Genomic DNA, 12,752 nt, shown 5'->3' with positions numbered 1-12,752 from the left:
TTGGAACGATTATAAAGATAGTGACAAAGAATCACTCACAATTCTCAATGCCCAAATAATCTCTGCTACCAATCTGATGCTTTTTTCCCCCTCTTGATCCATACTCATTCTCCATCAATTTCATACTAAATGAAATATTTTGTATATTTTTTTACTAATCACATAAGATTAGGAGCCATTTCTTGAATTATTAAATTTTAATAAAATCATAATTTCAATTGCATATTTTTTCATAATAGGATATAACATAATTTTTAACAATTTAGATACTTTCTATTTTTTTTCTATCATAAATGCTTTGATTACATTCTTGTGCATAAATCTCTCTCTGAATCTCCAGCTATTTCCCCAGGATAAATTCCTAGAAGGGAAATGATTGCTCCAAAGGGTATTAATTATTTTTAAAGTTCTTTATATATAATTCCAGATTGGAATTTTAAGAAATTTGTGCTAATTTTCATTCCTTTTAGTAGGGTAGATATACCTAACCCTAAACCCTAAACAACAAATTTTTTAAAATTTGGTAATTTTGTGGATTAAAATGTTACAGTTTTACTTTGATTTTTATTAAGTAGTGGGGCTTTGAGGTTTTCTTATTGATTTGTCAGAGTTCTTTATATATTAAGGATATTACTAGTTCTTTTTCTGGCAAATATTACACCTAGGTTTTTATTTACCTTTGAAATGAAAATAAACTCATCTCTATTTACTTGTCGTCTTATTCATAGCAAAGGATACTTCAGATCATGAGCATTCAGCCCATCCAACAGCAAGAGTAGTAGCAAGAACAAATGCTTCCTCTGTGAGTAGAATTTGCCAGGTGGCTGGAAATCCCAAGCAAAGAGGCTTAGCCATGACTTCCAGATCTCTGGTGCAGACTGCAAACGTGCTGGGCTGTGCTTTCACACATGTAACTCCAGGGTAGAAATCAGCCCAAATAGGAGGCAGCCAGGGGATATAGAGAGGAGCTTTTGAGACTGATTGTAAGCAGTGAGCGAAGGGTTGCCTTTGTTCTACGTGCAGCCACAAGGCACTGAATTCCTCACCATCCTTTCAAATAAGTAGAAGGAGGTGAAAAACAATGTAATGAAAACTTTGTTAAGAAGACTATGAAGTTGAAGACAGATAGGAACTTCATTCTTATACTCTTTGGTAAATTTAGAGAAAAGAAAAATGATTTGAGGCCTGACATTTTCTCTCCTCAATCCTCAGCATATTTCATTTTGAGGAAAAATAATCCTTCATGTCAGGTAAATCCCTTCTTTGGAAACAATAACATTTCTTTCTATGTATTGGAATGGGCTATGGTAATGTTTCTCAATCTTGGTACTATTGACATTTGGGGCAAAATAATTATTTGTTTGGGGTGACTAAAGAATAAATTCATTAACTAATTAATGATTCAACACTTTGCATTTAAATATTTGAAAAATTGTGAAATGAGAAATTCACCTTTCCCACCCCACCCCCCATTGGTCCATAGGGCTGAATTAATTACAGGGAGAAAGATATTGGGATCAGTGTAAGAAATCTTTGTTATAATAAAAACAATGCAAAAATAGAATGGTCTAGCTCCAGAATTAATGAGTTCACTGGAGGTATTCAAGGAGAGACTAGGTTGTTCTTAGACAGGATCTTGTATAAGACATTCATACAAAAGAGGAGAGATTCAAAGTTTAAGAGTATCTCTCATCCCTGAAATTCTATAAATCTGTTTTTCTTGCTGTCTTTCCTTTTTAATATTTCCTATGAAGGTAGTAATTCCACTTGAGGAACTTACTTCTTTTAAAACAGAAGATAAACTTTTCTAAAGTGCTCAAAACTCATCACACATACTGCATAAACTGGCTTCTTTGGGGCTTCACAGAGAAAGCATGCTTTCAAGAAGTTGAATTAGGGATTTTCTGCAAAAACTAACTCATTTCCACTAGCCTAGAGCTGGATGATTTTTCATGGTCCCTCAGATACCATATGATTGAAAATGAGCAATGGAGTCAATTGAGGGGCATTGCAGAAGGCACAAGAAGTCTGTACAGGGATAGTGCACTCCTAGGCAGTTTCCATAATCAGTGCTACAGATTTCTGTTGAGATTCCAGACCTTCCCTGAACTGAGATCTAGTTTTCTGGAACCCTGAGTTTTCTGAAGGGTTGGATCCTTTTCTTCTTCCCACTACAAGTTATGAGTGAACAGAAGGCATCAGTTAGCAGGAGCTATGTTTCAGCAAAAGACATGGGTCAGCAGAAGAAATAAATGAGTAGGGACCAAGGGTCATTAGGAGTCAGAGTTCAGTAGGATCCATGGAACAGTAGGAGCAAGGGGTCAACAGAAGCCATGGGTCAGGAAGAACTGTGGATCTATAGAAACCAAGAGTTAGCATGAGCCATGAGTCAGCAGAGGCCACAGGTCAACAGGAGACAGAAGTAGCTTTTGTAGGAGATTTTGTTCATCAGGTCAGTAGGAACTTTTGTTCATCAGGAACCATGGGTCCGTAGGAACCATTGTCAGCAGGAACCATACATCAGCCAGAGAGAGAGTCAGCAGTAGGTGGTGGGAGCAGAGGCTAAAAGACACACACAAAGAGAGCAGCACCAGACTTGGAGGCAGCTGATGCCATAGGACAGGGGAAACCATGATTAAGCAAAGGATGCAGAGTAACAAGAAGCTGAGTAGAGAGCACTTAGCAATAATAGTATTGATTAAGTAGAGTATAAGTAATTCACCATCATAATAGGGTAGGAAACAATGTGTTTCTGAGCACGTGTCAAGATAACGTAGGGTCTACAAGAGCATTAAGTCCTGAAAGATCTAATCCTGAATGACATTCTAGTCTCTTTGAGAACTGGTAGTTTAGCAAATGAGATTCTTGTCTTTCCTAATTTCCCAGATATTCTTATTGTTTTAGGTTGAATGCCTAAAAAGGGGAATTCTTGAGATACAGTATACAAGGTTGCTTTTTAAGTTTCTTGATATATATTGCTAAGTTACTTTTCAAAAATGTTATATGAATTTGCTCTTCCCCATCTTCTAATTAAAATACTTATAAAAATGTGTTCTCAAAGGTACAGAGTTTTAAGGGGGACTGAAAGCTATAAGTATTACTATCTCTCAGGACGAATTTCCAGTACAAAAATTTCAGATAGATGTTTGCTGTGTAGAACAAGAGGGCAAAGGAGATTGATACCTGCTATTCTGTTTCTCTCTATCATGTTAAGTCAGAACTGTTTGGAGTCTCAGGGGAAAGAATCCAATTTAATTAAAAATGGCTTGATTCAGGGAATTCCCTGGTGGTCCAGTGGTTAGGACTTGGTGCTCTCACTGCCCAGGGTCCCAGGTTCCATCCCTGGTTGGGGAACTAAGATCCCACAAGCCACACGGCGTAGCCAAAAAAAGAAAAAAAGAAAGGCTTGATTCAATAAAATAATTTATAAGGGCATGTAACTTGAGAGTTTGGAGTGTAGTGTGGTGGATTTCAGGTATGAGTTGATCCAGGAGCTTGATGTGAATCAGGACAAACATGTCTACTCTTCATCTTCTGCCTCAGTTCTAGTGGTTGAAAGCTCTGATTGGCCAGGTCAGGCCCATGGCACATGCCCACTCTTGGAGCTAGATGTTATGGGAGTTACTGACTGATGTCCCCCTACTCCAAGTTATGACTTGGGAGAATTAATGGAGATGGTGTAGGCAAGTCAAAACAGATGTCAACAAGGCCCTTAATATAGGCATGGGGGCTTCAGGACACCCTTCATTTCGGTAGAAGCTGCTTTTGAAAATGTTCAGAATGGTTTGGACATTCCCATCAGTTATCTCCATTTCATACATTCTAGAATCTAGGCTATAATTTTCAATGTTACAGTGTTACAGGCTGGGGAAAGAAGGAATGTACTTTCCTGTTACATCCATAATGTAGAGTCAACAGAGATAAAAGTCTGAACCTGGAACAGCCATAGGAACAATTCCTTTTTTTTTTTTTTTTTTTTTTTTAATTAATTAATTTATTTATTTTTGGCTGTGCTGGGTCCTCGTTTCTGTGCGAGGGCTTTCTCCAGTTGCGGCAAGCGGGGGCCACTCTTCATCGCAGTGCGCGGGCCTCTCACTATCGCGGCCTCTCTTTTTTGCGGAGCACAGGCTCCAGACGCGCAGGCTCAGCAGTTGTGGCTCACGGGCCCAGTTGCTCCGCGGCATGTGGGATCCTCCCAGACCAGGGCTCGAACCCGCGTCCCCTGCATTGGCAGGCAGATTCTCAACCACTGCGCCACCAGGGAAGCCCCCAGGAACAATTCCTTTTAAGCATCATTTAATTTATTTTTTTTGGCCACACCGCATGGCTTGCAGGATCTTAGTTCCCCAACCAGGGATCGAACCCTGGGCCCACAACAGTGAAAGTGCCGAGTCCTAACCACTGGACTGCCAGGGAATTCCCTAAGCATCATTTTAAATAGCATAATAGTCTGTTACTTTTGGAGGATGTAAAAGCTGATGAAACCCCTTCTATAGAAGGAACTTACTGTTGAGAGCAGCCTGGGTCTTCTCTACTCCCCGCCCCTCCTCTATGGCATACTGGAGGAAGGGGCACCAGTTTGGGTTTAATTTGGGTCCTTCTAATACCTCATTATGTAAAAACAAGTGTCCCCAGATGTTCGGGAAATTTGGAGTCATCCCTCCACTTTACTTGTTCTTCTCCTGCATAAAGACATTTCCAGAATATCACATGCTCCTAAAAATGTACTTCCTTGCATGTGAAACCAGCTAACGGTTCCCCTGAGAAGTGTTTGAAGGCGTAATGAGCACCCAGGTTCCCGTTGTCAGAGCTCTGATAGAGAGGATTCTCTCCCCAAGCCAGAATTCCCTCCAAGAGCCTCCACCAGGCGACCCTGGGGAGAAGTTGGTGTTAACTCCAGGCTGCTATGGTTGGGAAACCACTTACCATAAAAACTCAGTCCTCTCTTTCCTCATGGCCCCAACTCTGGGGTGAAAAATTGAGTCTCCCACAGGCTGCTCATAATCTGCCTTCTTTCCCCTTCCAGAGAATCTGCCTCTAAGAAGATTAGAATCTATCCTCACGGGCCACACCATTTGGTGGGGGACACAGAGGCATAATTAAGCAATGATGACAGAGTTTGAAAAGTACCAATTATAAGAATAATCAAAAAGCTAGGGTACCTTAGAGGTAAGAAGAAGAAAATTTGCCCAGGAGATCTGGGAAACTTAGCAAAAGAGGAAAGCATTCAAATTCGGTCTTGAAAGAACAGGAGTTTGCTAAGTGGAGATAAGAGTGGATAATAAGAAGAAGAAGAAGAAGAAGAAAAAGAAGAAGCTAATATTTTTTTGAGCACTCACTGTGTGCCAATCACTGTTCTATGTGCTTTACATGTATTATTCATATGATATTTACATGTATTAACTCATTTAATCCTCATAACAACCATATGAAGTAGGTGTTAATATTCTCCCCATTTTGCAGATAAAGGAGACTGAGGCCCAAGAGGTTAAGTTATTTGCCTAAGGTCACACTGAAAATATGTGGTAGACCTGAGATTCCAACCTAGGTATTTTGACTCTAGAGCCTGTGTTTTTAACCTATTTGCCATACTACCTAAAAGAGCATAGCATCAATATCATCAAAGGCATGGAGGGATGGAGGTGGTTTAAAAATATGTCCAAATTCTTTGATATTTCTTCCTACAAGTGGTGGAGTCTAACTTCCCTCTCCTTGAGTATGTGCTAGACTTACTGACTTGCTTCTAATGAATACAAGAAAGCAGAAGTGACCATGTGTGGTTTTGAAGACTTGGTTATAAAAAGCGCTGGGGCTATGTCTTCACTCTCTCTCTCTCTCAGATCACTTGCTCTGGGGACAGCCAGCTGACATGTTGTAAGGACACTCAAGAAGCCCTATGGAAAGGTCCACATGGTGAGGATCCTAAGTATCTGGCCAGTAGCCAGGAAGGACCCGAGGCCTCCTGCCAACAGCCATGTGAGTGAGTTTAGATGGAGATTCTCCAATACCCATTAAGCCTTCAGAGACCATGCCCTTAGCAGACATCTTGACTGTAACCTTGTGAGAGACCCTGAATCAGAACCACTCAACCAAGCTGCTCCGAAGTCCTGACCCCATAGATACTGTGAGAAAATAAATGTATGCTGTTTTAAGCCACTAAGTATTGGGGGTAATTTGTTGCACAACAGCAGACAACCACTACTGACGTGAGAATGTTTTGTGTCTTCAGTGTACATGGGCAGTCAGTATTTTGGAGCTGAAGCGCAGAGTTTATAGAGAACTGGCCAGGAGTGAAGCTTTTAGGATAAATTATAAAGCATGACAGCCATTCCACAAGCTCAAGCTCACAGAGCCCACTTTCCAAAAGCAACTCTCCCCGTCCCCAATCCTGAGCCACCCCACACCTAGCCAGAAAATTCTTCCATTTTCAACTCCTTGTCCATGCCACTATATGGCCTTCATCACACTGTTCCTTGTCGTGCTACCAGCTGTGGATATTCCTTTCTTCCCAACTAGATGGAAAGCTTCTGGCATGCTCAACTCACATTTTATTCATTGTCCTCCTTGCATAAAACCCTTTGGTCACTGCCCTGTACATGTTTGGGGGATGAATGCTGCCCATTCTGAAACCTCGTGGCTGATGGATGGACTTCCGTTCAATTCCAGCCAACATGCTCTGCTGTCTTGTCTTTGGTTTGCAGTGTAATGTCCATGAGTGGGATAGATTGAGACCCAAGAGGCAAATTAGTTTAAAGTACCATTAAGGGGACTTCCCTGGTGGTCCAGTGGTAAAGAATCCGCCATTCCATCGCAGGGGACGTGGGTTTGATCCCTGGTCAAGGAGCTAGGATCCCACATGCCTCGGGGCAACTAAGCCTGTGTGCCACAACTACTGAGCCCGCACACCTCAACTAGAGAGCCTGCATGCTGCAAACTACAGAGCCCACGCACTCTGGAGCCTGTGCACACCTAGAGAGAGAAAAAAAAACCCCACAGGTCACAAATAGAGAGAAGCCTGCACGCTGCAACAAAGAGCCCGCGTGCCACAACTAAGACCTGACGCAGCCAAAATTAAAAATAAATAAAGTAAAATAAAATAAATATTTAAAATAAAATTTAAAAAATAAAGTACCAGTAAGTATTCTGGACATTTTTACCACAGTGATGTGAAATGATTCACACCTATATGGATTCGGGTGATGAGGAGTCAGGGCAATAAACCAGGGAGAGGGTACTCTTAACAGTAAGTAAGGCTGGCCACCAAGGGTGATGCACATCAATACAAACTATAGTCTCCATGTAACATTTGAATTAATTCCTCTTTTCTGCTTTATTTTCCACTATGTGCTCAGTTCCTGCACATAGAATATGTTTGATACATATTTGCTGAATGAAAGAATGCTGATATTGAGAATAATTAATATTCATGACACCTACGTTCTCCAGGCTATTCGTACAGATAAAGACTTTGGTCTCTTAAGGGGATGTTTATGGACAAAGAAGGACTCCAGCCAATCACAGGAGGCTAAGGGAAGGCATATTGTAGGTACATACCAGCAAAAGCGGGCAGATGATGGTGGTCAGAGCCCCAGGAAACTGGGGAGGGATTCAGGGAAATAAAACACAAATAAGAGGAGAACCCCAATGTATCAGTTATTATAGGAGACATCTGCTGTTTTTGTTGTTGTTTATTTGTTTTAAGCTATCCACTATTTTCTCCTTCTTCCTTTAGTAATAGTCCCCTGACTTCCACTGGACAACCATCATTTGCTGATTCTTGCTCCATGTGACTTGAATGGAGTTAACCTTCTACCCCAGAATTCTAGCCCAGATCTGACTAATAGAAACTCTGTATTCTCCTGGTAACAGTGATTGGTTCATGAATGGGCATGTGACCCAGCTGGAGCCAATGAGAATCAACGGGACTTTTGGGACTACTTCTGGAAGAGAACTTGTCCTCTTTTCTGCTACACTTGAGCCAGGGAGGAGTAGGCATCAGAAATGCTGGTCTCCATCTTGCCACCAGGTGATAGAACTGGACAATGAAGCCAACAGAGTGGCAGTCAGAGATTGAATGAAACAGATTCTAATGACACAATTTCAGATTCTTGAAGAGGCCATATCCCAATTACATCTTTGGGCTTTTAAGTTGCATATATGAAATTCTTTTTTATCTTAAGCCAGCTTGAGTTTAGTTTTCTGTCACTTGCAATTTTAAGATTCCTGACCAAAGGGACTGCCTTTGGATGCCATACCAGTAGCCAAGGGCCCACAGAGGGTACACAAAATATCACGCTTAAGGCATCAAGACTGAGTCAGTTTCCACTGATTGTTAACCTTATTTCTATTACTTAATAAGAAAGGGTTTTTTCCTTTATGTATTGACCTGTATAAGTCTAATATTTTTTTCCAAATGGCTAAGCAATTGTCTTCAAATTATTATCACCACAAATATGAAATGCCACCTTTATCATGTTCTAAACTTCCATGTAATTTTCTTTGATCTATTTCTAGACTCTAGTCTGTTCCATTGTTATCTGTGTATTCCTTTGTCATCAATTTGCTGTTTTATAATTTAGCTTTATAGTACATATTAATATCTATTGAATATTCATTACCCTTTTTCCCCCCAAAATTTTATTTGTTTCTGCCATGATATTCTTATAGATGAGAATCAAGGTCTAAAGAAGTTCCATTGGGATTAAGATTAGAAATAATTGGAGATAACAGAGTCTTTCCCTTCAGGTTTTTGGTGCATATTTTTCATTTATTCAAGTCTTTGCATATCTCTCAGTAAAATTTTATTATAAATTAATCTCAGTAAAAAACAAGCTATTCTTCTAAAGTTCAAGTCACTCAATTCTGACACCCTATCCCCTCCATATCCCGTTCATCTAATGACATGTTGGACCTTGCCTTGTTATCTATTTAATTTCTCCCCAGTTTTACCCCAGCTTTATTGAGATACAGTTGACATACAGCTTTGTATAAATTTAAGATATACAGAATAATAATTTGACTTACATGTATTGTGAAATGATTACCACAGTAAGTTAATGTCCATCATCTCTTATAGAAACAAGAAAAAAAAAAAAGAAAGAAAAGGTTTTTTTTTTCCTTGTGATGAGAACTCTTAAGATCTACTCTCTTAACAACTTTCAAACATACCATACGGCAGTCTTAACTATAGTCATGATGTTGCACATTACATCCCAAGTACTTATTTATCTTATAACTGGAAGTTTGTACCTTTTGACCACCTTCTACTTAATTCTTGTCACACATTCTTCCTTTCCATCCCAGCCCTTGCCAGCATCTAGGCTGATTTCAATGGCTTTGTAATGCATCTCAGTTCTATGATTTCTTCATCTCTAATAACCTTACCCTCCATCTCAGCCATCCACTCTGGCCAAAGCACCCTTCGCCTTGTCTTCACTCCCAAACTCTTCCATTCTAAATTCCTAATTCAAGCATGCAGACCTTCTATCCTTCCAATTTACTTCCTCAAACTTTTTTTATTACTACTCTTCCTGCACTTCTTAGGTACCTCTAGTTCAGTGTTTCCTGTATCCCTCAGAGCTCGTTCAAGAGAAAGCACCACAGAGTTAGTTGAGCAGAAAGAATTTAATATGAAAAAGTGCTAACGGGTATCGAAGAACTGAAAAGGCAAAACTCCCTAACTTTCAGGCGTAACTGCAGGAAGCAGCTAGCATCACTAGAAAGAAGAAACAGAGAGAAGATGCTGGAATTGCTAAAGCACAGAAGCTTGGAGGAGGGGTCCCCTGGTGCTAGGTCCCAGATCTCCGAGGAGGGGCACTGCTTGGCTGGGGCTGCTGTCTTTTTTTTTTTTTTTTCATAAATTTATTTATTTATTTTTTGGGCTGTGTTGGGTCTTAGTTTCTGTGCGAGGGCTTTCTCCAGTTGTGGCGAGCGGGGGCCATTCTTCATTGCGGTGCGCAGGCCTCTCACTGCTGCGGCCTCTCCCGTTGCGGAGCACAGGCTCCGGACGCGCAGGCTCAGTAGTTGTGGCTCACGGGCCTAGTTGCTCCGCGGCATGTGGGATCTTCCCAGACCAGGGCTCGAACCCGTGTCCCCTGCATTGGCAGGCAGATTCTTAACCACTGTGCCACCAGGGAAGCCCTGGGGCTGCTGTCTTTGAGAGGGTGTCATGAAGCTAGTTCTGAGAGTGTTGGAAAAGCTGCAAACTGGCTTCAGCTGCTGCTTCAGGAAGGAAGTGTCACTGCCAATGTGAAGAAGCATTGCTAGGGTGATGGTCGCAGGAACAACAGGCATACAGGGACAAGCAAGTCCCTCCTCCCACCTCCAGCCTTGCAATCACCCTCTAGTTTCTCTCTCTCTCTCTCTCTCTCTCTCAGCAGAGTCTAATAGGAAGCCAGCTGGCCATGCCCAAATGTCACTTTCAGAGTACCAATGCCAGCTCCAGGTGAGTTGAAAGCTGAGACAATAGCTTAATAATTGAAACAACTCTGTTACTTTCTTCCTATCCATCATCCCCCACCGTCTTCATTTTCTTGTCTGTCCAGCTTGAGATTAATTATCAGCCTTTCGGATACTCTCTGGCTGCTATCATAAACTCATTTTGTTCCAAACAAGCAGATTGGTAGCACTGATTACCAGCCCAATGCCGCCCGTACCTCTTACTACATGTCTCTAGGCAGCCTGTTTCTCCACACTCTGCAAAGATTGCTTTAAATCTTCTCCACTCTTCTCGAACTTCGACCTCCTTTCCCCTTTTGCTAGCTTCTGTTTCAACGATGGACACTACCTCTCAGCTCTGAGAACAAGCCAACGTCTGCCTCAACTTGCTGTCCTCTCTCCTCTCACACTGAGAAAGGTGATGTTTCTCTGGGTAAGGCCAGCCTGTTCTCTGGATCGCATCCTGTTCTTTTTTCTGGAATCTTTAATATTCACCTATCCCCACTGCATTTTGTATCTTCCCTCTGTTCCTCTCTATAGGTTCTTGTCTTTGGCTTTTTTTTTTTTAATTGGGGTATAGATGTTTTACGATGTTGTTTTAGTGTCTACTGTACAGCAAAGTGGAGTTCCCTGTACTATACAGCAGATTCTCATTAGTTATCTATTTTATACATATTTTTATGCATTTTAATTTCATTCACTAATTTTTTTTGAATTTTATTTTATTTTTTTATACAGCAGGTTCTTATTAGTTATCCATTTTATACATATTAGTGTATATATGTCAATCCCAATCACCCAATTCATCCCACCACCACCACCACCCCCACCGCTTTCCCCCCTTGGTGTCCATACGTTGGTTCTCTACATCTGTGTCTCTATTTCTGCCCTGCAAACCAGTTCATCTGTACCATGTTTCTAGGTTCCACATATATGCATTAATATACGATATTTGTTTTTCTCTTTCTGACTTACTTCACTCTGTAGGACAGTCTTTAGATCCATCCACGTCTCTACAAATGACCCAATTTCATTCCTTTTTATGGCTGAGTAATATTCCATTGTATATATGTACCACATCTTCTTTATCCATTCGTCTGTCAATGGGCATTTAGGTTGCTTCCATGACCTGGCTATTTTAAATAGTGCTGCAATGAACATTGGGGTGCATGTGTCTTTTTGAATTACGGTTTTCTCTGGGTATATGCTCAGTAGTGGGATTGCTGGGTCATATGGTAATTCTATTTTTAGTTTTTTTAAGGAACCTCCATACTGTTCTCCATAGTGGCTGTATCAGTTTACATTCCCACCAACAGTGCAAGAGGGTTCCCTTTCTCCACACCCTCTCCACCATTTGTTGTTTGTAGATTTTCTGATGATGCCCATTCTAACTGGTGTGAGGTGATACCTAATTGTGGTTCTGATTTGCATTTCTCTAATGATTAGTGATGTTGAGAAGCTTTTCATGTGCTTCTTGGCCGTCTGTATGTCTTCTTTGGAGAAATGTCTATTTAGGTCTTCTGCCCATTTTTGGATTGGGTGGTTTGTTTTTTTAATATTGAGCTGCATGAGCTGTTTATATATTTTGGAGATTAATCCTTTGTCCGTTGATTTGTTTACAAATATTTTCTCCTATTCTAAGGGTTGTTTTTTCGTCTTGTTTGCAGTTTCCTTTGCTTTGCAAAATCTTTTAAGTTTCATTAGGTCCCATTTGTTTATTTTTGTTTTTATTTCCATTACTCTAGGAGGTGGATCAAAAAAGATCTTGCTGGGCTTCCCTGGTGGCGCAGTGGTTGAGAGTCTGCCTGCCAATGCAGGGGACACGGGTTCGGGCCCTGGTCTGGGAAGATCCCACATGCCGCGGAGCGGCTGGGCCCGTGGGCCACAGTTGCTGAGCCTGCGCGTCTGGAGCCTGTGCTCCGCAACAAGAGAGGCCGCGATAGTGAGAGGCCCGTGCACCGCGATGAAGAGTGGCCCCTGCTTGCCGCAACTGGAGAAAGCCCTCGCACAGAAACGAAGACCCAACACAGCCATAAATAAATAAATAAATAAATAAAATATTAAAAAAAAAAAAAAAAAGATCTTGCTGTGATTTATGTCAAAGAGTGTTCTTCCTATGTTTTCCTCTAAGAGTTTTATAGTGTCCAGTCTTACATTTAGGTTTCTAATTCATTTTGAGTTTTTTTGTTTTTTTTTTAATTAATTTATTTATTTATTTATTTGTGGCTGTGTGGGTCTTCGTTTCTGTGCGAGGGCTTTCTCTAGTTGCAGCAAGTGGGGGCCACTCTTCATCGCGGTGCGTGGGCCTCTCACTG

The 12,752-nt window shown here is 41.1% G+C and overlaps 1 long non-coding RNA gene across 1 annotated transcript in view; it reads left to right on the top strand.

The window, feature by feature from the left end:
- LOC103015985 (uncharacterized) overlaps positions 1–12,457 on the top strand; it is an 83,985-nt gene extending 71,528 nt beyond the window's left edge. The window contains exon 3 of the long non-coding RNA XR_009005304.1: positions 12,183–12,457. This is a non-coding gene — a long non-coding RNA (uncharacterized LOC103015985). The remainder of the gene's footprint in view (positions 1–12,182) is intronic.
- The last annotated feature ends 295 nt before the right edge of the window (positions 12,458–12,752 follow it).

Source organism: Balaenoptera acutorostrata, chromosome 15 (genome assembly GCF_949987535.1).
Source record: "Balaenoptera acutorostrata chromosome 15, mBalAcu1.1, whole genome shotgun sequence".
Lineage (NCBI taxonomy): Eukaryota > Metazoa > Chordata > Mammalia > Artiodactyla > Balaenopteridae > Balaenoptera > Balaenoptera acutorostrata.
Note: the sequence above shows the minus strand (reverse complement) of the source record. Positions and strands in the feature narration are given on the sequence as shown.